We start from the raw sequence: 20,457 nt of genomic DNA, 5'->3' as shown, positions 1-20,457 counted from the left end.
AGGCCCAATGCGAAACCCATATATACATTGATCGTGCAATACTTGACAGGTGCGATCATACCAGCACTAATGCACCGGATCCCATCAGAATTCCGCACGATGGGTGACCTCCTCGGAAGTCCTCGTGTTGCACCTCTTTTTTACGTTTTTTTCTTTTTTTTACGCCATTTTCATCACCGTTTTTTGCAATTAAATCCAATAGTACCACCTAAATGACCCAAACTACTGTTACCAAAATTTATGCGGACACAAACAACCCATTTCACGTCCTCAGGCCCCGCGCCTCACCAAGTTTTCAAACTTAGGCCCAATGCGAAATGCATATGTACACTGATAGGGCAATACTTGACATGTGCGACCATTCCAGCACCAATGCACTTGATCCCATTAAAACTCTGCAGTCAAGCGTGCTTGGGCGAGAGTAGTACTAGGATGGGTGACCTCCTGGGAAGTCCTCGTGTTGCACCTCTTTTTTACATTTTTTTCTTTTTTTACGCCATTTTCATCACCGTTTTTTGCAATTAAATCCAATAGTACCACCTAAATGACTCAAACTACTGTTACCAAAATTTATTCGGACACAAACAACCCACTTCACGTCCCCGGGCCCCGCGCCTCACCAAGTTTTAAAACTTAGGCCCAATGCGAGACTCATATCTACATTGATCTTGCAATACTTGACAGGTGCGATCATACCAGCACTAATGCACTGGATCCCATCAGAACTCCGCATTGAAGCGTGGTTGGGCGAGAGTAGTACTAGGATGGGTGACCTCCTGGGAAGTCCTCGTGTTGCACATCTTTTTTGACGTTTTTTCCTTTTTTTTACGCCATTTTCATCACCGTTTTTTGCAATTAAATCCAATTGTACCACCTAAATGACTCAAACTACTGTTACCAAAATTTATTCCGACACAAACAACCCACTTCATGTCCCCAGGCACCGCGCCTCACCAAGTTTTCAAACATAGGCCCAATGCGAAACCCATATATACATTAATCGTGCAATACATGACAGGTGCGATCATACCAGCACTAATGCACTGGATCCCATCAGAACTTCGCAGTCAAGCGTGCTTGAGCGAGAGTAGTACTAGGATGGGTGACTTCCTGGGAAGTCCTCGTGTTGCACCTCTTTTTTACGTTTTTTTTCTTTTTTTTACGCCATTTTCATCACCGTTTTTTGCAATTAAATCCAATAGTACCACCTAAATGACTCAAACTACTGTTACCAAAATTTATTCGGACACAAACAACCCACTTCACGTCCCCGGGCCCCGCGCCTCACCAAGTTTTCAAACTTAGGCCCAATGCGAAACCCATATATACATTGATCGTGCAATACTTGACAGGTGCGATCATACCAGCACTAATGCACCGGATCCCATCAGAACTCCGCAGTTAAGCGTGCTTGGGCGAGAGTAGTACTACGATGGGTGACCTCCTGGGAAGTCCTCGTGTTGCACCTCTTTTTTACGTTTTTTTTTTTTTACGCCATTTTCATCACCGTTTTTTGCAATTAAATCCAATAGTACCACCTAAATGACTCAAACTACTGTTACCAAAATTTATTCGGACACAAACAACCCACTTCACGTCCCCGGGCCCCGCGCCTCACCAAGTTTTCAAACTTAGGCCCAATGCGAAACCCATATATACATTGATCGTGCAATACTTGACAGGTGCGATCATACCAGCACTAATGCACCGGATCCCATCAGAACTCCGCAGTCAAGCGTGCTTGGGCGAGAGTAGTACTAGGATGGGTGACCTCCTGGGAAGTCCTCGTGTTGCACCTCTTTTTTACGTTTTTTTCTTTTTTTTTACGCCATTTTCATCACCGTTTTTTGCAATTAAATCCAATAGTACCACCTAAATGACTCAAACTACTGTTACCAAAATTTATTCGGACACAAACAACCCACTTCACGTCCCCGGGCCCCGCGCCTCACCAAGTTTTCAAACTTAGGCCCAATGCGAAACCCATATATACATTGATCGTGCAATACTTGACAGGTGCGATCATACCAGCACTAATGCACCGGATCCCATCAGAACTCCGCAGTCAAGCGTGCTTGGGCGAGAGTAGTACTAGGATGGGTGACCTCCTGGGAAGTCCTCGTGTTGCACCTCTTTTTTACGTTTTTTTCTTTTTTTTTACGCCATTTTCATCACCGTTTTTTGCAATTAAATCCAATAGTACCACCTAAATGACTCAAACTACTGTTACCAAAATTTATTCGGACACAAACAACCCACTTCACGTCCCCGGGCCCCGCGCCTCACCAAGTTTTCAAACTTAGGCCCAATGCGAAACCCATATATACATTGATCGTGCAATACTTGACAGGTGCGATCATACCAGCACTAATGCACCGGATCCCATCAGAACTCCGCAGTTAAGCGTGTTTGGGCGAGAGTAGTACTAGGATGGGTGACCTCCTGGGAAGTCCTCGTGTTGCACCTCTTTTTTACGTTTTTTTCTTTTTTTTACGCCATTTTCATCACCGTTTTTTGCAATTAAATCCAATAGTACCACCTAAATGACTCAAACTACTGTTACCAAAATTTATTCGGACACAAACAACCCACTTCACGTCCCCGGGCCCCGCGCCTCACCAAGTTTTCAAACTTAGGCCCAATGCGAAAGCCATATATACATTGATCGTGCAATACTTGACAGGTGCGATCATACCAGCACTAATGCACCGGATCCCATCAGAACTCCGCAGTCAAGCGTGCTTGGGCGAGAGTAGTACTAGGATGGGTGACCTCCTGGGAAGTCCTCGTGTTGCACCTCTTTTTTACGTTTTTTTCTTTTTTTTTACGCCATTTTCATCACCGTTTTTTGCAATTAAATCCAATAGTACCACCTAAATGACTCAAACTACTGTTACCAAAATTTATTCGGACACAAACAACCCACTTCACGTCCCCGGGCCCCGCGCCTCACCAAGTTTTCAAACTTAGGCCCAATGCGAAACCCATATATACATTGATCGTGCAATACTTGACAGGTGCGATCATACCAGCACTAATGCACCAGATCCCATCAGAACTCCGCAGTCAAGCGTGCTTGGGCGAGAGTAGTACTAGGATGGGTGACCTCCTGGGAAGTCCTCGTGTTGCACCTCTTTTTTACGTTTTTTTCTTTTTTTTTACGCCATTTTCATCACCATTTTTTGCAATTAAATCCAATAGTACCACCTAAATGACTCAAACTACTGTTACCAAAATTTATTCGGACACAAACAACCCACTTCACGTCCCCGGGCCCCGCGCCTCACCAAGTTTTAAAACTTAGGCCCAATGCGAGACTCATATCTACATTGATCTTGCAATACTTGACAGGTGCGATCATACCAGCACTAATGCACTGGATCCCATCAGAACTCCGCATTGAAGCGTGGTTGGGCGAGAGTAGTACTAGGATGGGTGACCTCCTGGGAAGTCCTCGTGTTGCACATCTTTTTTGACGTTTTTTCCTTTTTTTTACGCCATTTTCATCACCGTTTTTTGCAATTAAATCCAATTGTACCACCTAAATGACTCAAACTACTGTTACCAAAATTTATTCCGACACAAACAACCCACTTCATGTCCCCAGGCACCGCGCCTCACCAAGTTTTCAAACATAGGCCCAATGCGAAACCCATATATACATTAATCGTGCAATACATGACAGGTGCGATCATACCAGCACTAATGCACTGGATCCCATCAGAACTTCGCAGTCAAGCGTGCTTGAGCGAGAGTAGTACTAGGATGGGTGACTTCCTGGGAAGTCCTCGTGTTGCACCTCTTTTTTACGTTTTTTTTCTTTTTTTTACGCCATTTTCATCACCGTTTTTTGCAATTAAATCCAATAGTACCACCTAAATGACTCAAACTACTGTTACCAAAATTTATTCGGACACAAACAACCCACTTCACGTCCCCGGGCCCCGCGCCTCACCAAGTTTTCAAACTTAGGCCCAATGCGAAACCCATATATACATTGATCGTGCAATACTTGACAGGTGCGATCATACCAGCACTAATGCACCGGATCCCATCAGAATTCCGCACGATGGGTGACCTCCTGGGAAGTCCTCGTGTTGCACCTCTTTTTTACGTTTTTTTCTTTTTTTTACGCCATTTTCATCACCGTTTTTTGCAATTAAATCCAATAGTCCACCTAAATGACCCAAACTACTGTTACCAAAATTTATTCGGACACAAACAACCCATTTCACGTCCTCAGGCCCCGCGCCTCACCAAGTTTTCAAACTTAGGCCAAATGCGAAATGCATATGTACACCGATGGTGCAATACTTGACATGTGCGACTGTTCCAGCACCAATGCACCAGATCCCGTTAAAACTCCGCAGTCAAGCGTGCTTGGGCGAGAGTAGTACGAGGATGGGTGACCTCCTGGGAAGTCCTCGTGTTGCTCCACTTTTTTACGTTTTTTTCTTTTTTTTACGCCATTTTCATCACCGTTTTTTGCAATTAAATCCAATAGTACCACCTAAATGATTCAAACTACTGTTACCAAAATTTATTCGGACACAAACAACCCACTTCACGTCTCCGGGCCCCGCGCCTCACCAAGTTTTAAAACTTAGGCCCAATGCGAGACTCATATCTACATTGATCTTGCAATACTTGACAGGTGCGATCATACCAGCACTAATGCACTGGATCCCATCAGAACTCCGCAGTTAAGCGTGCTTGGACGAGAGTAGTACTACGATGGGTGACCTCCTGGGAAGTCCTCGTGTTGCACCTCTTTTTTACGTTTTTTTCTTTTTTTTACGCCATTTTCATCACGGTTTTTTGCAATTAAATCCAATAGTACCACCTAAATGACTCAAACTACTGTTACCAAAATTTATTCGGACACAAACAACCCACTTCACGTCCCCGGGCCCCGCGCCTCACCAAGTTTTCAAACTCAGGCCCAATGCGAAACCCATATATACATTGATCATGCAATACTTGACAGGTGCGATCATACCAGCACTAATGCACTGGATCCCATCAGAACTCCGCAGTTAAGCGTGCTTGGACGAGAGTAGTACTACGATGGGTGACCTCCTGGGAAGTCCTCGTGTTGCACCTCTTTTTTACGTTTTTTTCTTTTTTTTACGCCATTTTCATCACCGTTTTTTGCAATTAAATCCAATAGTACCACCTAAATGACTCAAACTACTGTTACCAAAATTTATTCGGACACAAACAACCCACTTCACGTCCCCGGGCCCCGCGCCTCACCAAGTTTTCAAACTTAGGCCCAATGCGAAACCCATATATACATTGATCGTGCAATACTTGACAGGTGCGATCATACCAGCACTAATGCACCGGATCCCATCAGAATTCCGCACGATGGGTGACCTCCTGGGAAGTCCTCGTGTTGCACCTCTTTTTTACGTTTTTTTCTTTTTTTTACGCCATTTTCATCACCGTTTTTTGCAATTAAATCCAATAGTCCACCTAAATGACCCAAACTACTGTTACCAAAATTTATTCGGACACAAACAACCCATTTCACGTCCTCAGGCCCCGCGCCTCACCAAGTTTTCAAACTTAGGCCAAATGCGAAATGCATATGTACACTGATGGTGCAATACTTGACATGTGCGACCGTTCCAGCACCAATGCACCAGATCCCATTAAAACTCCGCAGTCAAGCGTGCTTGGGCGAGAGTAGTACGAGGATGGGTGACCTCCTGGGAAGTCCTCGTGTTGCACCACTTTTTTACGTTTTTTTCTTTTTTTTACGCCATTTTCATCACCGTTTTTTGCAATTAAATCCAATAGTACCACCTAAATGATTCAAACTACTGTTACCAAAATTTATTCGGACACAAACAACCCATTTCACGTCCTCAGGCCCCGCGCCTCACCAAGTTTTCAAACTTAGGCCAAATGCGAAATGCATATGTACACTGATGGTGCAATACTTGACATGTGCGACCGTTCCAGCACCAATGCACCAGATCCCATTAAAACTCCGCAGTCAAGCGTGCTTGGGCGAGAGTAGTACGAGGATGGGTGACCTCTTGGGAAGTCCTCGTGTTGCACCACTTTTTTACGTTTTTTTCTTTTTTTTACGCCATTTTCATCACCGTTTTTTGCAATTAAATCCAATAGTACCACCTAAATGATTCAAACTACTGTTACCAAAATTTATTCGGACACAAACAACCCACTTCACGTCTCCGGGCCCCGCGCCTCACCAAGTTTTAAAACTTAGGCCCAATGCGAGACTCATATCTACATTGATCTTGCAATACTTGACAGGTGCGATCATACCAGCACTAATGCACTGGATCCCATCAGAACTCCGCAGTTAAGCGTGCTTGGGCGAGAGTAGTACTACGATGGGTGACCTCCTGGGAAGTCCTCGTGTTGCACCTCTTTTTTACGTTTTTTCCTTTTTTTTACGCCATTTTCATCACCGTTTTTTGCAATTAAATCCAATAGTACCACCTAAATGACTCAAACTACTGTTACCAAAATTTATTCGGACACAAACAACCCACTTCACGTCCCCGGGCCCCGCGCCTCACCAAGTTTTCAAACTCAGGCCCAATGCGAAACCCATATATACATTGATCGTGCAATACTTGACAGGTGCGATCATACCAGCACTAATGCACCGGATCCCATCAGAACTCCGTAGTCAAGCGTGCTTGGGCGAGAGTAGTACTAGGATGGGTGACCTCCTGGTAAGTACTCGTGTTGCACCTCTTTTTTACGTTTTTTTCTTTTTTTTACGTCATTTTCATCACCGTTTTTTGCAATTAAATCCAATAGTACCACCTAAATGACTCAAACTACTGTTACCAAAATTTATTTGGACACAAACAACCCACTTCACGTCCCCGGGCCCCGCGCCTCACCAAGTTTTCAAACTTAGGCCCAATGCGAAACCCATATATACATTGATCGTGCAATACTTGACAGGTGCGATCATACCAGCACTAATGCACCGGATCCCATCAGAACTCCGCAGTCAAGCGTGCTTGGGCGAGAGTAGTACTAGGATGGGTGACCTCCTGGGAAGTCCTCGTGTTGCACCTCTTTTTTACGTTTTTTTCTTTTTTTTTACGCCATTTTCATCACCATTTTTTGCAATTAAATCCAATAGTACCACCTAAATGACTCAAACTACTGTTACCAAAATTTATTCGGACACAAACAACCCACTTCACGTCCCCGGGCCCCGCGCCTCACCAAGTTTTCAAACTTAGGCCCAATGCGAAACCCATATATACATTGATCGTGCAATACTTGACAGGTGCGATCATACCAGCACTAATGCACCGGATCCCATCAGAACTCCGCAGTCAAGCGTGCTTGGGCGAGAGTAGTACTAGGATGGGTGACCTCCTGGGAAGTCCTCGTGTTGCACCTCTTTTTTACGTTTTTTTCTTTTTTTTTACGCCATTTTCATCACCGTTTTTTGCAATTAAATCCAATAGTACCACCTAAATGACTCAAACTACTGTTACCAAAATTTATTCGGACACAAACAACCCACTTCACGTCCCCGGGCCCCGCGCCTCACCAAGTTTTCAAACTTAGGCCCAATGCGAAACCCATATATACATTGATCGTGCAATACTTGACAGGTGCGATCATACCAGCACTAATGCACCGGATCCCATCAGAACTCCGCAGTCAAGCGTGCTTGGGCGAGAGTAGTACTAGGATGGGTGACCTCCTGGGAAGTCCTCGTGTTGCACCTCTTTTTTACGTTTTTTTCTTTTTTTTTACGCCATTTTCATCACCGTTTTTTGCAATTAAATCCAATAGTACCGCCTAAATGACTCAAACTACTGTTACCAAAATTTATTCGGACACAAACAACCCACTTCACGTCCCCGGGCCCCGCGCCTCACCAAGTTTTCAAACTTAGGCCCAATGCGAAACCCATATATACATTGATCGTGCAATACTTGACAGGTGCGATCATACCAGCACTAATGCACCGGATCCCATCAGAACTCCGCAGTCAAGCGTGCTTGGGCGAGAGTAGTACTAGGATGGGTGACCTCCTGGGAAGTCCTCGTGTTGCACCTCTTTTTTACGTTTTTTTCTTTTTTTTTACGCCATTTTCATCACCGTTTTTTGCAATTAAATCCAATAGTACCACCTAAATGACTCAAACTACTGTTACCAAAATTTATTCGGACACAAACAACCCACTTCACGTCCCCGGGCCCCGCGCCTCACCAAGTTTTCAAACTTAGGCCCAATGCGAAACCCATATATACATTGATCGTGCAATACTTGACAGGTGCGATCATACCAGCACTAATGCACCGGATCCCATCAGAACTCCGCAGTCAAGCGTGCTTGGGCGAGAGTAGTACTAGGATGGGTGACCTCCTGGGAAGTCCTCGTGTTGCACCTCTTTTTTACGTTTTTTTCTTTTTTTTTACGCCATTTTCATCACCGTTTTTTGCAATTAAATCCAATAGTACCACCTAAATGACTCAAACTACTGTTACCAAAATTTATTCGGACACAAACAACCCACTTCACGTCCCCGGGCCCCGCGCCTCACCAAGTTTTCAAACTTAGGCCCAATGCGAAACCCATATATACATTGATCGTGCAATACTTGACAGGTGCGATCATACCAGCACTAATGCACCGGATCCCATCAGAACCCCGCAGTTAAGCGTGCTTGGGCGCTAGAGTAGTACTAGGATGGGTGACCTCCTGGGAAGTCCTCGTGTTGCACCTCTTTTTTACGTTTTTTTCTTTTTTTTACGCCATTTTCATCACCGTTTTTTGCAATTAAATCCAATAGTACCACCTAAATGACTCAAACTACTGTTACCAAAATTTATTCGGACACAAACAACCCACTTCACGTCCCCGGGCCCCGCGCCTCACCAAGTTTTCACACTTAGGCCCAATGCGAAACCCATATATACATTGATCGTGCAATACATGACAGGTGCGATCATACCAGCACTAATGCACCGGATCCCATCAGAACTCCGCAGTTAAGCGTGCTTGGGCGAGAGTAGTACTAGGATGGGTGACCTCCTGGGAAGTCCTCATGTTGCACCTCTTTTTTACGTTTTTTTCTTTTTTTTACGCCATTTTCATCACCGTTTTTTGCAATTAAATCCAATAGTACCACCTAAATGACTCAAACTACTGTTACCAAAATTTATTCGGACACAAACAACCCACTTCATGTCCCCGGGCCCCGCGCCTCACCAAGTTTTCAAACTTAGGCCCAATGCGAAACCCATATATACATTGATCGTGCAATACTTGACAGGTGCGATCATACTAGCATTAATGCACCGGATCCCATCAGAACTCCGCAGTCAAGCGTGCTTGGGCGAGAGTAGTACTAGGATGGGTGACCTCCTGGGAAGTCCTCGTGTTGCACCTCTTTTTTACGTTTTTTTCTTTTTTTTACGCCATTTTCATCACCGTTTTTTGCAATTAAATCCAATAGTACCACCTAAATGACTCAAACTACTGTTACCAAAATTTATTCGGACACAAACAACCCACTTCACGTCCCCGGGCCCCGCGCCTCACCAAGTTTTCAAACTTAGGCCCAATGCGAAACCCATATATACATTGATCGTGCAATACTTGACAGGTGCGATCATACCAGCACTAATGCACCGGATCCCATCAGAACCCCGCAGTTAAGCGTGCTTGGGCGCTAGAGTAGTACTAGGATGGGTGACCTCCTGGGAAGTCCTCGTGTTGCACCTCTTTTTTACGTTTTTTTCTTTTTTTTTACGCCATTTTCATCACCGTTTTTTGCAATTAAATCCAATAGTACCACCTAAATGACTCAAACTACTGTTACCAAAATTTATTCGGACACAAACAACCCACTTCACGTCCCCGGGCCCCGCGCCTCACCAAGTTTTCAAACTTAGGCCCAATGCGAAACCCATATATACATTGATCGTGCAATACTTGACAGGTGCGATCATACTAGCATTAATGCACCGGATCCCATCAGAACTCCGCAGTCAAGCGTGCTTGGGCGAGAGTAGTACTAGGATGGGTGACCTCCTGGGAAGTCCTCGTGTTGCACCTCTTTTTTACGTTTTTTTCTTTTTTTTACGCCATTTTTATCACCGTTTTTTGCAATTAAATCCAATAGTACCACCTAAATGACTCAAACTACTGTTACCAAAATTTATTCGGACACAAACAACCCACTTCACGTCCCCGGGCCCCGCGCCTCACCAAGTTTTCAAACTTAGGCCCAATGCGAAACCCATATATACATTGATCGTGCAATACTTGACAGGTGCGATCATACCAGCACTAATGCACCGGATCCCATCAGAACCCCGCAGTTAAGCGTGCTTGGGCGCTAGAGTAGTACTAGGATGGGTGACCTCCTGGGAAGTCCTCGTGTTGCACCTCTTTTTTACGTTTTTTTCTTTTTTTTTACGCCATTTTCATCACCGTTTTTTGCAATTAAATCCAATAGTACCACCTAAATGACTCAAACTACTGTTACCAAAATTTATTCGGACACAAACAACCCACTTCACGTCCCCGGGCCCCGCGCCTCACCAAGTTTTCAAACTTAGGCCCAATGCGAAACCCATATATACATTGATCGTGCAATACTTGACAGGTGCGATCATACCAGCACTAATGCACCGGATCCCATCAGAACTCCGCAGTCAAGCGTGCTTGGGCGAGAGTAGTACTAGGATGGGTGACCTCCTGGGAAGTCCTCGTGTTGCACCTCTTTTTTACGTTTTTTTCTTTTTTTTTTACGCCATTTTCATCACCGTTTTTTGCAATTAAATCCAATAGTACCACCTAAATGACTCAAACTACTGTTACCAAAATTTATTCGGACACAAACAACCCACTTCACGTCCCCGGGCCCCGCGCCTCACCAAGTTTTCAAACTTAGGCCCAATGCGAAACCCATATATACATTGATCGTGCAATACTTGACAGGTGCGATCATACCAGCACTAATGCACCGGATCCCATCAGAACTCCGCAGTTAAGCGTGCTTGGGCGAGAGTAGTACTAGGATGGGTGACCTCCTGGGAAGTCCTCGTGTTGCACCTCTTTTTTACGTTTTTTTCTTTTTTTTTACGCCATTTTCATCACCGTTTTTTGCAATTAAATCCAATAGTACCACCTAAATGACTCAAACTACTGTTACCAAAATTTATTCGGACACAAACAACCCACTTCACGTCCCCGGGCCCCGCGCCTCACCAAGTTTTCAAACTTAGGCCCAATGCGAAACCCATATATACATTGATCGTGCAATACTTGACAGGTGCGATCATACCAGCACTAATGCACCGGATCCCATCAGAACCCCGCAGTTAAGCGTGCTTGGGCGCTAGAGTAGTACTAGGATGGGTGACCTCCTGGGAAGTCCTCGTGTTGCACCTCTTTTTTACGTTTTTTTCTTTTTTTTTACGCCATTTTCATCACCGTTTTTTGCAATTAAATCCAATAGTACCACCTAAATGACTCAAACTACTGTTACCAAAATTTATTCGGACACAAACAACCCACTTCACGTCCCCGGGCCCCGCGCCTCACCAAGTTTTCAAACTTAGGCCCAATGCGAAACCCATATATACATTGATCGTGCAATACTTGACAGGTGCGATCATACCAGCACTAATGCACCGGATCCCATCAGAACTCCGCAGTCAAGCGTGCTTGGGCGAGAGTAGTACTAGGATGGGTGACCTCCTGGGAAGTCCTCGTGTTGCACCTCTTTTTTACGTTTTTTTCTTTTTTTTTTACGCCATTTTCATCACCGTTTTTTGCAATTAAATCCAATAGTACCACCTAAATGACTCAAACTACTGTTACCAAAATTTATTCGGACACAAACAACCCACTTCACGTCCCCGGGCCCCGCGCCTCACCAAGTTTTCAAACTTAGGCCCAATGCGAAACCCATATATACATTGATCGTGCAATACTTGACAGGTGCGATCATACTAGCATTAATGCACCGGATCCCATCAGAACTCCGCAGTCAAGCGTGCTTGGGCGAGAGTAGTACTAGGATGGGTGACCTCCTGGGAAGTCCTCGTGTTGCACCTCTTTTTTACGTTTTTTTCTTTTTTTTACGCCATTTTCATCACCGTTTTTTGCAATTAAATCCAATAGTACCACCTAAATGACTCAAACTACTGTTACCAAAATTTATTCGGACACAAACAACCCACTTCACGTCCCCGGGCCCCGCGCCTCACCAAGTTTTCAAACTTAGGCCCAATGCGAAACCCATATATACATTGATCGTGCAATACTTGACAGGTGCGATCATACCAGCACTAATGCACCGGATCCCATCAGAACCCCGCAGTTAAGCGTGCTTGGGCGAGAGTAGTACTAGGATGGGTGACCTCCTGGGAAGTCCTCGTGTTGCACCTCTTTTTTACGTTTTTTTCTTTTTTTTTACGCCATTTTCATCACCGTTTTTTGCAATTAAATCCAATAGTACCACCTAAATGACTCAAACTACTGTTACCAAAATTTATTCGGACACAAACAACCCACTTCACGTCCCCGGGCCCCGCGCCTCACCAAGTTTTCAAACTTAGGCCCAATGCGAAACCCATATATACATTGATCGTGCAATACTTGACAGGTGCGATCATACCAGCACTAATGCACCGGATCCCATCAGAACCCCGCAGTTAAGCGTGCTTGGGCGCTAGAGTAGTACTAGGATGGGTGACCTCCTGGGAAGTCCTCGTGTTGCACCTCTTTTTTACGTTTTTTTCTTTTTTTTTACGCCATTTTCATCACTGTTTTTTGCAATTAAATCCAATAGTACCACCTAAATGACTCAAACTACTGTTACCAAAATTTATTCGGACACAAACAACCCACTTCACGTCCCCGGGCCCCGCGCCTCACCAAGTTTTCAAACTTAGGCCCAATGCGAAACCCATATATACATTGATCGTGCAATACTTGACAGGTGCGATCATACCAGCACTAATGCACCGGATCCCATCAGAACTCCGCAGTTAAGCGTGCTTGGGCGAGAGTAGTACTAGGATGGGTGACCTCCTGGGAAGTCCTCGTGTTGCACCTCTTTTTTACGTTTTTTTCTTTTTTTTTACGCCATTTTCATCACCGTTTTTTGCAATTAAATCCAATAGTACCACCTAAATGACTCAAACTACTGTTACCAAAATTTATTCGGACACAAACAACCCACTTCACGTCCCCGGGCCCCGCGCCTCACCAAGTTTTCAAACTTAGGCCCAATGCGAAACCCATATATACATTGATCGTGCAATACTTGACAGGTGCGATCATACCAGCACTAATGCACCGGATCCCATCAGAACTCCGCAGTCAAGCGTGCTTGGGCGAGAGTAGTACTAGGATGGGTGACCTCCTGGGAAGTCCTCGTGTTGCACCTCTTTTTTACGTTTTTTTCTTTTTTTTTACGCCATTTTCATCACCATTTTTTGCAATTAAATCCAATAGTACCACCTAAATGACTCAAACTACTGTTACCAAAATTTATTCGGACACAAACAACCCACTTCACGTCCCCGGGCCCCGCGCCTCACCAAGTTTTCAAACTTAGGCCCAATGCGAAACCCATATATACATTGATCGTGCAATACTTGACAGGTGCGATCATACCAGCACTAATGCACCGGATCCCATCAGAACTCCGCAGTCAAGCGTGCTTGGGCGAGAGTAGTACTAGGATGGGTGACCTCCTGGGAAGTCCTCGTGTTGCACCTCTTTTTTACGTTTTTTTCTTTTTTTTTACGCCATTTTCATCACCGTTTTTTGCAATTAAATCCAATAGTACCACCTAAATGACTCAAACTACTGTTACCAAAATTTATTCGGACACAAACAACCCACTTCACGTCCCCGGGCCCCGCGCCTCACCAAGTTTTCAAACTTAGGCCCAATGCGAAACCCATATATACATTGATCGTGCAATACTTGACAGGTGCGATCATACCAGCACTAATGCACCGGATCCCATCAGAACTCCGCAGTCAAGCGTGCTTGGGCGAGAGTAGTACTAGGATGGGTGACCTCCTGGGAAGTCCTCGTGTTGCACCTCTTTTTTACGTTTTTTTCTTTTTTTTTACGCCATTTTCATCACCGTTTTTTGCAATTAAATCCAATAGTACCGCCTAAATGACTCAAACTACTGTTACCAAAATTTATTCGGACACAAACAACCCACTTCACGTCCCCGGGCCCCGCGCCTCACCAAGTTTTCAAACTTAGGCCCAATGCGAAACCCATATATACATTGATCGTGCAATACTTGACAGGTGCGATCATACCAGCACTAATGCACCGGATCCCATCAGAACTCCGCAGTCAAGCGTGCTTGGGCGAGAGTAGTACTAGGATGGGTGACCTCCTGGGAAGTCCTCGTGTTGCACCTCTTTTTTACGTTTTTTTCTTTTTTTTTACGCCATTTTCATCACCGTTTTTTGCAATTAAATCCAATAGTACCACCTAAATGACTCAAACTACTGTTACCAAAATTTATTCGGACACAAACAACCCACTTCACGTCCCCGGGCCCCGCGCCTCACCAAGTTTTCAAACTTAGGCCCAATGCGAAACCCATATATACATTGATCGTGCAATACTTGACAGGTGCGATCATACCAGCACTAATGCACCGGATCCCATCAGAACTCCGCAGTCAAGCGTGCTTGGGCGAGAGTAGTACTAGGATGGGTGACCTCCTGGGAAGTCCTCGTGTTGCACCTCTTTTTTACGTTTTTTTCTTTTTTTTTACGCCATTTTCATCACCGTTTTTTGCAATTAAATCCAATAGTACCACCTAAATGACTCAAACTACTGTTACCAAAATTTATTCGGACACAAACAACCCACTTCACGTCCCCGGGCCCCGCGCCTCACCAAGTTTTCAAACTTAGGCCCAATGCGAAACCCATATATACATTGATCGTGCAATACTTGACAGGTGCGATCATACCAGCACTAATGCACCGGATCCCATCAGAACCCCGCAGTTAAGCGTGCTTGGGCGCTAGAGTAGTACTAGGATGGGTGACCTCCTGGGAAGTCCTCGTGTTGCACCTCTTTTTTACGTTTTTTTCTTTTTTTTTACGCCATTTTCATCACTGTTTTTTGCAATTAAATCCAATAGTACCACCTAAATGACTCAAACTACTGTTACCAAAATTTATTCGGACACAAACAACCCACTTCACGTCCCCGGGCCCCGCGCCTCACCAAGTTTTCAAACTTAGGCCCAATGCGAAACCCATATATACATTGATCGTGCAATACTTGACAGGTGCGATCATACCAGCACTAATGCACCGGATCCCATCAGAACTCCGCAGTTAAGCGTGCTTGGGCGAGAGTAGTACTAGGATGGGTGACCTCCTGGGAAGTCCTCGTGTTGCACCTCTTTTTTACGTTTTTTTCTTTTTTTTTACGCCATTTTCATCACCGTTTTTTGCAATTAAATCCAATAGTACCACCTAAATGACTCAAACTACTGTTACCAAAATTTATTCGGACACAAACAACCCACTTCACGTCCCCGGGCCCCGCGCCTCACCAAGTTTTCAAACTTAGGCCCAATGCGAAACCCATATATACATTGATCGTGCAATACTTGACAGGTGCGATCATACTAGCATTAATGCACCGGATCCCATCAGAACTCCGCAGTCAAGCGTGCTTGGGCGAGAGTAGTACTAGGATGGGTGACCTCCTGGGAAGTCCTCGTGTTGCACCTCTTTTTTACGTTTTTTTCTTTTTTTTACGCCATTTTCATCACCGTTTTTTGCAATTAAATCCAATAGTACCACCTAAATGACTCAAACTACTGTTACCAAAATTTATTCGGACACAAACAACCCACTTCACGTCCCCGGGCCCCGCGCCTCACCAAGTTTTCAAACTTAGGCCCAATGCGAAACCCATATATACATTGATCGTGCAATACTTGACAGGTGCGATCATACCAGCACTAATGCACCGGATCCCATCAGAACCCCGCAGTTAAGCGTGCTTGGGCGAGAGTAGTACTAGGATGGGTGACCTCCTGGGAAGTCCTCGTGTTGCACCTCTTTTTTACGTTTTTTTCTTTTTTTTTACGCCATTTTCATCACCGTTTTTTGCAATTAAATCCAATAGTACCACCTAAATGACTCAAACTACTGTTACCAAAATTTATTCGGACACAAACAACCCACTTCACGTCCCCGGGCCCCGCGCCTCACCAAGTTTTCAAACTTAGGCCCAATGCGAAACCCATATATACATTGATCGTGCAATACTTGACAGGTGCGATCATACCAGCACTAATGCACCGGATCCCATCAGAACCCCGCAGTTAAGCGTGCTTGGGCGCTAGAGTAGTACTAGGATGGGTGACCTCCTGGGAAGTCCTCGTGTTGCACCTCTTTTTTACGTTTTTTTCTTTTTTTTTACGCCATTTTCATCACTGTTTTTTGCAATTAAATCCAATAGTACCACCTAAATGACTCAAACTACTGTTACCAAAATTTATTCGGACACAAACAACCCACTTCACGTCCCCGGGCCCCGCGCCTCACCAAGTTTTCAAACTTAGGCCCAATGCGAAACCCATATATACATTGATCGTGCAATACTTGACAGGTGCGATCATACCAGCACTAATGCACCGGATCCCATCAGAACTCCGCAGTTAAGCGTGCTTGGGCGAGAGTAGTACTAGGATGGGTGACCTCCTGGGAAGTCCTCGTGTTGCACCTCTTTTTTACGTTTTTTTCTTTTTTTTTACGCCATTTTCATCACCGTTTTTTGCAATTAAATCCAATAGTACCACCTAAATGACTCAAACTACTGTTACCAAAATTTATTCGGACACAAACAACCCACTTCACGTCCCCGGGCCCCGCGCCTCACCAAGTTTTCAAACTTAGGCCCAATGCGAAACCCATATATACATTGATCGTGCAATACTTGACAGGTGCGATCATACTAGCATTAATGCACCGGATCCCATCAGAACTCCGCAGTCAAGCGTGCTTGGGCGAGAGTAGTACTAGGATGGGTGACCTCCTGGGAAGTCCTCGTGTTGCACCTCTTTTTTACGTTTTTTTCTTTTTTTTACGCCATTTTCATCACCGTTTTTTGCAATTAAATCCAATAGTACCACCTAAATGACTCAAACTACTGTTACCAAAATTTATTCGGACACAAACAACCCACTTCACGTCCCCGGGCCCCGCGCCTCACCAAGTTTTCAAACTTAGGCCCAATGCGAAACCCATATATACATTGATCGTGCAATACTTGACAGGTGCGATCATACCAGCACTAATGCACCGGATCCCATCAGAACCCCGCAGTTAAGCGTGCTTGGGCGAGAGTAGTACTAGGATGGGTGACCTCCTGGGAAGTCCTCGTGTTGCACCTCTTTTTTACGTTTTTTTCTTTTTTTTTACGCCATTTTCATCACCGTTTTTTGCAATTAAATCCAATAGTACCACCTAAATGACTCAAACTACTGTTACCAAAATTTATTCGGACACAAACAACCCACTTCACGTCCCCGGGCCCCGCGCCTCACCAAGTTTTCAAACTTAGGCCCAATGCGAAACCCATATATACATTGATCGTGCAATACTTGACAGGTGCGATCATACCAGCACTAATGCACCGGATCCCATCAGAACTCCGCAGTCAAGCGTGCTTGGGCGAGAGTAGTAGTAGGATGGGTGACCTCCTGGGAAGTCCTCGTGTTGCACCTCTTTTTTACGTTTTTTCCTTTTTTTTACGCCATTTTCATCACCGTTTTTTGCAATTAAATCCAATAGTACCACCTAAATGACTCAAACTACTGTTACCAAAATTTATTCGGACACAAACAACCCACTTCACGTCCCCGGGCCCCGCGCCTCACCAAGTTTTCAAACTCAGGCCCAATGCGAAACCCATATATACATTGATCGTGCAATACTTGACAGGTGCGATCATACCAGCACTAATGCACCGGATCCCATCAGAACTCCGTAGTCAAGCGTGCTTGGGCGAGAGTAGTACTAGGATGGGTGACCTCCTGGTAAGTACTCGTGTTGCACCTCTTTTTTACGTTTTTTTCTTTTTTTTACGTCATTTTCATCACCGTTTTTTGCAATTAAATCCAATAGTACCACCTAAATGACTCAAACTACTGTTACCAAAATTTATTTGGACACAAACAACCCACTTCACGTCCCCGGGCCCCGCGCCTCACCAAGTTTTCAAACTTAGGCCCAATGCGAAACCCATATATACATTGATCGTGCAATACTTGACAGGTGCGATCATACCAGCACTAATGCACCGGATCCCATCAGAACCCCGCAGTTAAGCGTGCTTGGGCGCTAGAGTAGTACTAGGATGGGTGACCTCCTGGGAAGTCCTCGTGTTGCACCTCTTTTTTACGTTTTTTTCTTTTTTTTTACGCCATTTTCATCACTGTTTTTTGCAATTAAATCCAATAGTACCACCTAAATGACTCAAACTACTGTTACCAAAATTTATTCGGACACAAACAACCCACTTCACGTCCCCGGGCCCCGCGCCTCACCAAGTTTTCAAACTTAGGCCCAATGCGAAACCCATATATACATTGATCGTGCAATACTTGACAGGTGCGATCATACCAGCACTAATGCACCGGATCCCATCAGAACTCCGCAGTTAAGCGTGCTTGGGCGAGAGTAGTACTAGGATGGGTGACCTCCTGGGAAGTCCTCGTGTTGCACCTCTTTTTTACGTTTTTTTCTTTTTTTTTACGCCATTTTCATCACCGTTTTTTGCAATTAAATCCAATAGTACCACCTAAATGACTCAAACTACTGTTACCAAAATTTATTCGGACACAAACAACCCACTTCACGTCCCCGGGCCCCGCGCCTCACCAAGTTTTCAAACTTAGGCCCAATGCGAAACCCATATATACATTGATCGTGCAATACTTGACAGGTGCGATCATACTAGCATTAATGCACCGGATCCCATCAGAACTCCGCAGTCAAGCGTGCTTGGGCGAGAGTAGTACTAGGATGGGTGACCTCCTGGGAAGTCCTCGTGTTGCACCTCTTTTTTACGTTTTTTTCTTTTTTTTACGCCATTTTCATCACCGTTTTTTGCAATTAAATCCAATAGTACCACCTAAATGACTCAAACTACTGTTACCAAAATTTATTCGGACACAAACAACCCACTTCACGTCCCCGGGCCCCGCGCCTCACCAAGTTTTCAAACTTAGGCCCAATGCGAAACCCATATATACATTGATCGTGCAATACTTGACAGGTGCGATCATACCAGCACTAATGCACCGGATCCCATCAGAACCCCGCAGTTAAGCGTGCTTGGGCGAGAGTAGTACTAGGATGGGTGACCTCCTGGGAAGTCCTCGTGTTGCACCTCTTTTTTACGTTTTTTTCTTTTTTTTTACGCCATTTTCATCACCGTTTTTTGCAATTAAATCCAATAGTACCACCTAAATGACTCAAACTACTGTTACCAAAATTTATTCGGACACAAACAACCCACTTCACGTCCCCGGGCCCCGCGCCTCACCAAGTTTTCAAACTTAGGCCCAATGCGAAACCCATATATACATTGATCGTGCAATACTTGACAGGTGCGATCATACCAGCACTAATGCACCGGATCCCATCAGAACTCCGCAGTCAAGCGTGCTTGGGCGAGAGTAGTAGTAGGATGGGTGACCTCCTGGGAAGTCCTCGTGTTGCACCTCTTTTTTACGTTTTTTCCTTTTTTTTACGCCATTTTCATCACCGTTTTTTGCAATTAAATCCAATAGTACCACCTAAATGACTCAAACTACTGTTACCAAAATTTATTCGGACACAAACAACCCACTTCACGTCCCCGGGCCCCGCGCCTCACCAAGTTTTCAAACTCAGGCCCAATGCGAAACCCATATATACATTGATCGTGCAATACTTGACAGGTGCGATCATACCAGCACTAATGCACCGGATCCCATCAGAACTCCGTAGTCAAGCGTGCTTGGGCGAGAGTAGTACTAGGATGGGTGACCTCCTGGTAAGTACTCGTGTTGCACCTCTTTTTTACGTTTTTTTCTTTTTTTTACGTCATTTTCATCACCGTTTTTTGCAATTAAATCCAATAGTACCACCTAAATGACTCAAACTACTGTTACCAAAATTTATTTGGACACAAACAACCCACTTCACGTCCCCGGGCCCCGCGCCTCACCAAGTTTTCAAACTTAGGCCCAATGCGAAACCCATATATACATTGATCGTGCAATACTTGACAGGTGCGATCATACCAGCACTAATGCACCGGATCCCATCAGAACTCCGCAGTCAAGCGTGCTTGGGCGAGAGTAGTACTAGGATGGGTGACCTCCTGGGAAGTCCTCGTGTTGCACCTCTTTTTTACGTTTTTTTCTTT

The 20,457-nt window shown here is 44.8% G+C and overlaps 43 non-coding genes and 16 pseudogenes across 43 annotated transcripts; all 59 read left to right on the top strand.

Moving 5' to 3' along the window:
* Positions 1 to 350: 350 nt before the first annotated feature.
* Positions 351 to 469, top strand: LOC146883142 (5S ribosomal RNA; annotated as a pseudogene).
* Positions 470 to 682: 213 nt separating this feature from the next.
* Positions 683 to 801, top strand: LOC146883141 (5S ribosomal RNA; annotated as a pseudogene).
* A 215-nt stretch (positions 802 to 1,016) lies between these two features.
* Positions 1,017 to 1,135, top strand: LOC146883140 (5S ribosomal RNA; annotated as a pseudogene).
* Positions 1,136 to 1,350: 215 nt separating this feature from the next.
* On the top strand, positions 1,351 to 1,469 carry LOC146883139 (5S ribosomal RNA). The gene has a single exon (XR_014985858.1). It is a non-coding gene; the product is annotated as a 5S ribosomal RNA (ribosomal RNA).
* Positions 1,470 to 1,680: 211 nt separating this feature from the next.
* LOC146883138 (5S ribosomal RNA) lies at positions 1,681 to 1,799 on the top strand. The gene has a single exon (XR_014986023.1). It is a non-coding gene; the product is annotated as a 5S ribosomal RNA (ribosomal RNA).
* A 215-nt stretch (positions 1,800 to 2,014) lies between these two features.
* LOC146883137 (5S ribosomal RNA) lies at positions 2,015 to 2,133 on the top strand. The gene has a single exon (XR_014986022.1). It is a non-coding gene; the product is annotated as a 5S ribosomal RNA (ribosomal RNA).
* A 215-nt stretch (positions 2,134 to 2,348) lies between these two features.
* On the top strand, positions 2,349 to 2,467 carry LOC146883136 (5S ribosomal RNA). The gene has a single exon (XR_014986024.1). It is a non-coding gene; the product is annotated as a 5S ribosomal RNA (ribosomal RNA).
* Positions 2,468 to 2,681: 214 nt separating this feature from the next.
* Positions 2,682 to 2,800, top strand: LOC146883135 (5S ribosomal RNA). The gene has a single exon (XR_014986021.1). It is a non-coding gene; the product is annotated as a 5S ribosomal RNA (ribosomal RNA).
* A 215-nt stretch (positions 2,801 to 3,015) lies between these two features.
* On the top strand, positions 3,016 to 3,134 carry LOC146883134 (5S ribosomal RNA). The gene has a single exon (XR_014985555.1). It is a non-coding gene; the product is annotated as a 5S ribosomal RNA (ribosomal RNA).
* Positions 3,135 to 3,349: 215 nt separating this feature from the next.
* LOC146883133 (5S ribosomal RNA) lies at positions 3,350 to 3,468 on the top strand (annotated as a pseudogene).
* Positions 3,469 to 3,683: 215 nt separating this feature from the next.
* On the top strand, positions 3,684 to 3,802 carry LOC146883132 (5S ribosomal RNA; annotated as a pseudogene).
* A 517-nt stretch (positions 3,803 to 4,319) lies between these two features.
* Positions 4,320 to 4,438, top strand: LOC146883131 (5S ribosomal RNA; annotated as a pseudogene).
* A 214-nt stretch (positions 4,439 to 4,652) lies between these two features.
* On the top strand, positions 4,653 to 4,771 carry LOC146883130 (5S ribosomal RNA). The gene has a single exon (XR_014985530.1). It is a non-coding gene; the product is annotated as a 5S ribosomal RNA (ribosomal RNA).
* A 214-nt stretch (positions 4,772 to 4,985) lies between these two features.
* On the top strand, positions 4,986 to 5,104 carry LOC146883129 (5S ribosomal RNA). Its single transcript, XR_014985529.1, has one exon. It is a non-coding gene; the product is annotated as a 5S ribosomal RNA (ribosomal RNA).
* Positions 5,105 to 5,620: 516 nt separating this feature from the next.
* On the top strand, positions 5,621 to 5,739 carry LOC146883128 (5S ribosomal RNA; annotated as a pseudogene).
* Positions 5,740 to 5,953: 214 nt separating this feature from the next.
* LOC146883127 (5S ribosomal RNA) lies at positions 5,954 to 6,072 on the top strand (annotated as a pseudogene).
* Positions 6,073 to 6,286: 214 nt separating this feature from the next.
* Positions 6,287 to 6,405, top strand: LOC146883126 (5S ribosomal RNA). Its single transcript, XR_014986055.1, has one exon. It is a non-coding gene; the product is annotated as a 5S ribosomal RNA (ribosomal RNA).
* A 214-nt stretch (positions 6,406 to 6,619) lies between these two features.
* LOC146883125 (5S ribosomal RNA) lies at positions 6,620 to 6,738 on the top strand. The gene has a single exon (XR_014985641.1). It is a non-coding gene; the product is annotated as a 5S ribosomal RNA (ribosomal RNA).
* A 214-nt stretch (positions 6,739 to 6,952) lies between these two features.
* LOC146883124 (5S ribosomal RNA) lies at positions 6,953 to 7,071 on the top strand. Its single transcript, XR_014986020.1, has one exon. It is a non-coding gene; the product is annotated as a 5S ribosomal RNA (ribosomal RNA).
* Positions 7,072 to 7,286: 215 nt separating this feature from the next.
* On the top strand, positions 7,287 to 7,405 carry LOC146883123 (5S ribosomal RNA). The gene has a single exon (XR_014986019.1). It is a non-coding gene; the product is annotated as a 5S ribosomal RNA (ribosomal RNA).
* Positions 7,406 to 7,620: 215 nt separating this feature from the next.
* Positions 7,621 to 7,739, top strand: LOC146883122 (5S ribosomal RNA). Its single transcript, XR_014986018.1, has one exon. It is a non-coding gene; the product is annotated as a 5S ribosomal RNA (ribosomal RNA).
* A 215-nt stretch (positions 7,740 to 7,954) lies between these two features.
* On the top strand, positions 7,955 to 8,073 carry LOC146883121 (5S ribosomal RNA). Its single transcript, XR_014986017.1, has one exon. It is a non-coding gene; the product is annotated as a 5S ribosomal RNA (ribosomal RNA).
* Positions 8,074 to 8,288: 215 nt separating this feature from the next.
* On the top strand, positions 8,289 to 8,407 carry LOC146883120 (5S ribosomal RNA). The gene has a single exon (XR_014986016.1). It is a non-coding gene; the product is annotated as a 5S ribosomal RNA (ribosomal RNA).
* Positions 8,408 to 8,622: 215 nt separating this feature from the next.
* On the top strand, positions 8,623 to 8,743 carry LOC146883119 (5S ribosomal RNA; annotated as a pseudogene).
* Positions 8,744 to 8,957: 214 nt separating this feature from the next.
* Positions 8,958 to 9,076, top strand: LOC146883118 (5S ribosomal RNA). Its single transcript, XR_014985512.1, has one exon. It is a non-coding gene; the product is annotated as a 5S ribosomal RNA (ribosomal RNA).
* A 214-nt stretch (positions 9,077 to 9,290) lies between these two features.
* Positions 9,291 to 9,409, top strand: LOC146883117 (5S ribosomal RNA). Its single transcript, XR_014985564.1, has one exon. It is a non-coding gene; the product is annotated as a 5S ribosomal RNA (ribosomal RNA).
* Positions 9,410 to 9,623: 214 nt separating this feature from the next.
* On the top strand, positions 9,624 to 9,744 carry LOC146883116 (5S ribosomal RNA; annotated as a pseudogene).
* Positions 9,745 to 9,959: 215 nt separating this feature from the next.
* On the top strand, positions 9,960 to 10,078 carry LOC146883115 (5S ribosomal RNA). The gene has a single exon (XR_014985563.1). It is a non-coding gene; the product is annotated as a 5S ribosomal RNA (ribosomal RNA).
* Positions 10,079 to 10,292: 214 nt separating this feature from the next.
* On the top strand, positions 10,293 to 10,413 carry LOC146883114 (5S ribosomal RNA; annotated as a pseudogene).
* A 215-nt stretch (positions 10,414 to 10,628) lies between these two features.
* LOC146883113 (5S ribosomal RNA) lies at positions 10,629 to 10,747 on the top strand. The gene has a single exon (XR_014986015.1). It is a non-coding gene; the product is annotated as a 5S ribosomal RNA (ribosomal RNA).
* A 216-nt stretch (positions 10,748 to 10,963) lies between these two features.
* Positions 10,964 to 11,082, top strand: LOC146883112 (5S ribosomal RNA). The gene has a single exon (XR_014985853.1). It is a non-coding gene; the product is annotated as a 5S ribosomal RNA (ribosomal RNA).
* Positions 11,083 to 11,297: 215 nt separating this feature from the next.
* Positions 11,298 to 11,418, top strand: LOC146883111 (5S ribosomal RNA; annotated as a pseudogene).
* A 215-nt stretch (positions 11,419 to 11,633) lies between these two features.
* On the top strand, positions 11,634 to 11,752 carry LOC146883110 (5S ribosomal RNA). Its single transcript, XR_014986014.1, has one exon. It is a non-coding gene; the product is annotated as a 5S ribosomal RNA (ribosomal RNA).
* A 216-nt stretch (positions 11,753 to 11,968) lies between these two features.
* On the top strand, positions 11,969 to 12,087 carry LOC146883109 (5S ribosomal RNA). The gene has a single exon (XR_014985562.1). It is a non-coding gene; the product is annotated as a 5S ribosomal RNA (ribosomal RNA).
* Positions 12,088 to 12,301: 214 nt separating this feature from the next.
* On the top strand, positions 12,302 to 12,420 carry LOC146883108 (5S ribosomal RNA). Its single transcript, XR_014985494.1, has one exon. It is a non-coding gene; the product is annotated as a 5S ribosomal RNA (ribosomal RNA).
* Positions 12,421 to 12,635: 215 nt separating this feature from the next.
* On the top strand, positions 12,636 to 12,756 carry LOC146883107 (5S ribosomal RNA; annotated as a pseudogene).
* Positions 12,757 to 12,971: 215 nt separating this feature from the next.
* On the top strand, positions 12,972 to 13,090 carry LOC146883106 (5S ribosomal RNA). Its single transcript, XR_014985852.1, has one exon. It is a non-coding gene; the product is annotated as a 5S ribosomal RNA (ribosomal RNA).
* Positions 13,091 to 13,305: 215 nt separating this feature from the next.
* Positions 13,306 to 13,424, top strand: LOC146883105 (5S ribosomal RNA). The gene has a single exon (XR_014986013.1). It is a non-coding gene; the product is annotated as a 5S ribosomal RNA (ribosomal RNA).
* Positions 13,425 to 13,639: 215 nt separating this feature from the next.
* Positions 13,640 to 13,758, top strand: LOC146883104 (5S ribosomal RNA). Its single transcript, XR_014986012.1, has one exon. It is a non-coding gene; the product is annotated as a 5S ribosomal RNA (ribosomal RNA).
* Positions 13,759 to 13,973: 215 nt separating this feature from the next.
* On the top strand, positions 13,974 to 14,092 carry LOC146883103 (5S ribosomal RNA). Its single transcript, XR_014986011.1, has one exon. It is a non-coding gene; the product is annotated as a 5S ribosomal RNA (ribosomal RNA).
* Positions 14,093 to 14,307: 215 nt separating this feature from the next.
* Positions 14,308 to 14,426, top strand: LOC146883102 (5S ribosomal RNA). Its single transcript, XR_014986010.1, has one exon. It is a non-coding gene; the product is annotated as a 5S ribosomal RNA (ribosomal RNA).
* Positions 14,427 to 14,641: 215 nt separating this feature from the next.
* LOC146883101 (5S ribosomal RNA) lies at positions 14,642 to 14,760 on the top strand. Its single transcript, XR_014986009.1, has one exon. It is a non-coding gene; the product is annotated as a 5S ribosomal RNA (ribosomal RNA).
* A 215-nt stretch (positions 14,761 to 14,975) lies between these two features.
* LOC146883100 (5S ribosomal RNA) lies at positions 14,976 to 15,096 on the top strand (annotated as a pseudogene).
* A 215-nt stretch (positions 15,097 to 15,311) lies between these two features.
* On the top strand, positions 15,312 to 15,430 carry LOC146883099 (5S ribosomal RNA). Its single transcript, XR_014985851.1, has one exon. It is a non-coding gene; the product is annotated as a 5S ribosomal RNA (ribosomal RNA).
* Positions 15,431 to 15,645: 215 nt separating this feature from the next.
* Positions 15,646 to 15,764, top strand: LOC146883098 (5S ribosomal RNA). The gene has a single exon (XR_014985561.1). It is a non-coding gene; the product is annotated as a 5S ribosomal RNA (ribosomal RNA).
* A 214-nt stretch (positions 15,765 to 15,978) lies between these two features.
* LOC146883097 (5S ribosomal RNA) lies at positions 15,979 to 16,097 on the top strand. The gene has a single exon (XR_014985493.1). It is a non-coding gene; the product is annotated as a 5S ribosomal RNA (ribosomal RNA).
* A 215-nt stretch (positions 16,098 to 16,312) lies between these two features.
* Positions 16,313 to 16,433, top strand: LOC146883096 (5S ribosomal RNA; annotated as a pseudogene).
* A 215-nt stretch (positions 16,434 to 16,648) lies between these two features.
* On the top strand, positions 16,649 to 16,767 carry LOC146883095 (5S ribosomal RNA). The gene has a single exon (XR_014985850.1). It is a non-coding gene; the product is annotated as a 5S ribosomal RNA (ribosomal RNA).
* Positions 16,768 to 16,982: 215 nt separating this feature from the next.
* On the top strand, positions 16,983 to 17,101 carry LOC146883094 (5S ribosomal RNA). Its single transcript, XR_014985560.1, has one exon. It is a non-coding gene; the product is annotated as a 5S ribosomal RNA (ribosomal RNA).
* A 214-nt stretch (positions 17,102 to 17,315) lies between these two features.
* Positions 17,316 to 17,434, top strand: LOC146883093 (5S ribosomal RNA). Its single transcript, XR_014985492.1, has one exon. It is a non-coding gene; the product is annotated as a 5S ribosomal RNA (ribosomal RNA).
* Positions 17,435 to 17,649: 215 nt separating this feature from the next.
* Positions 17,650 to 17,768, top strand: LOC146883092 (5S ribosomal RNA). The gene has a single exon (XR_014986091.1). It is a non-coding gene; the product is annotated as a 5S ribosomal RNA (ribosomal RNA).
* Positions 17,769 to 17,982: 214 nt separating this feature from the next.
* LOC146883091 (5S ribosomal RNA) lies at positions 17,983 to 18,101 on the top strand. Its single transcript, XR_014985640.1, has one exon. It is a non-coding gene; the product is annotated as a 5S ribosomal RNA (ribosomal RNA).
* Positions 18,102 to 18,315: 214 nt separating this feature from the next.
* LOC146883090 (5S ribosomal RNA) lies at positions 18,316 to 18,436 on the top strand (annotated as a pseudogene).
* Positions 18,437 to 18,651: 215 nt separating this feature from the next.
* Positions 18,652 to 18,770, top strand: LOC146883089 (5S ribosomal RNA). Its single transcript, XR_014985849.1, has one exon. It is a non-coding gene; the product is annotated as a 5S ribosomal RNA (ribosomal RNA).
* Positions 18,771 to 18,985: 215 nt separating this feature from the next.
* Positions 18,986 to 19,104, top strand: LOC146883088 (5S ribosomal RNA). The gene has a single exon (XR_014985559.1). It is a non-coding gene; the product is annotated as a 5S ribosomal RNA (ribosomal RNA).
* Positions 19,105 to 19,318: 214 nt separating this feature from the next.
* Positions 19,319 to 19,437, top strand: LOC146883087 (5S ribosomal RNA). Its single transcript, XR_014985491.1, has one exon. It is a non-coding gene; the product is annotated as a 5S ribosomal RNA (ribosomal RNA).
* Positions 19,438 to 19,652: 215 nt separating this feature from the next.
* On the top strand, positions 19,653 to 19,771 carry LOC146883086 (5S ribosomal RNA). Its single transcript, XR_014986090.1, has one exon. It is a non-coding gene; the product is annotated as a 5S ribosomal RNA (ribosomal RNA).
* A 214-nt stretch (positions 19,772 to 19,985) lies between these two features.
* On the top strand, positions 19,986 to 20,104 carry LOC146883085 (5S ribosomal RNA). Its single transcript, XR_014985639.1, has one exon. It is a non-coding gene; the product is annotated as a 5S ribosomal RNA (ribosomal RNA).
* Positions 20,105 to 20,318: 214 nt separating this feature from the next.
* On the top strand, positions 20,319 to 20,437 carry LOC146883084 (5S ribosomal RNA). The gene has a single exon (XR_014986008.1). It is a non-coding gene; the product is annotated as a 5S ribosomal RNA (ribosomal RNA).
* Positions 20,438 to 20,457: the final 20 nt, after the last annotated feature.

Source organism: Vigna unguiculata, chromosome 10 (genome assembly GCF_037176805.1).
Source record: "Vigna unguiculata cultivar grain cowpea cultivar isolate G323 ecotype 2 chromosome 10, ASM3717680v1, whole genome shotgun sequence".
In the NCBI taxonomy this organism is placed as follows: domain Eukaryota; kingdom Viridiplantae; phylum Streptophyta; class Magnoliopsida; order Fabales; family Fabaceae; genus Vigna; species Vigna unguiculata.
This window is presented reverse-complemented; position numbering and strand designations above follow the sequence as displayed.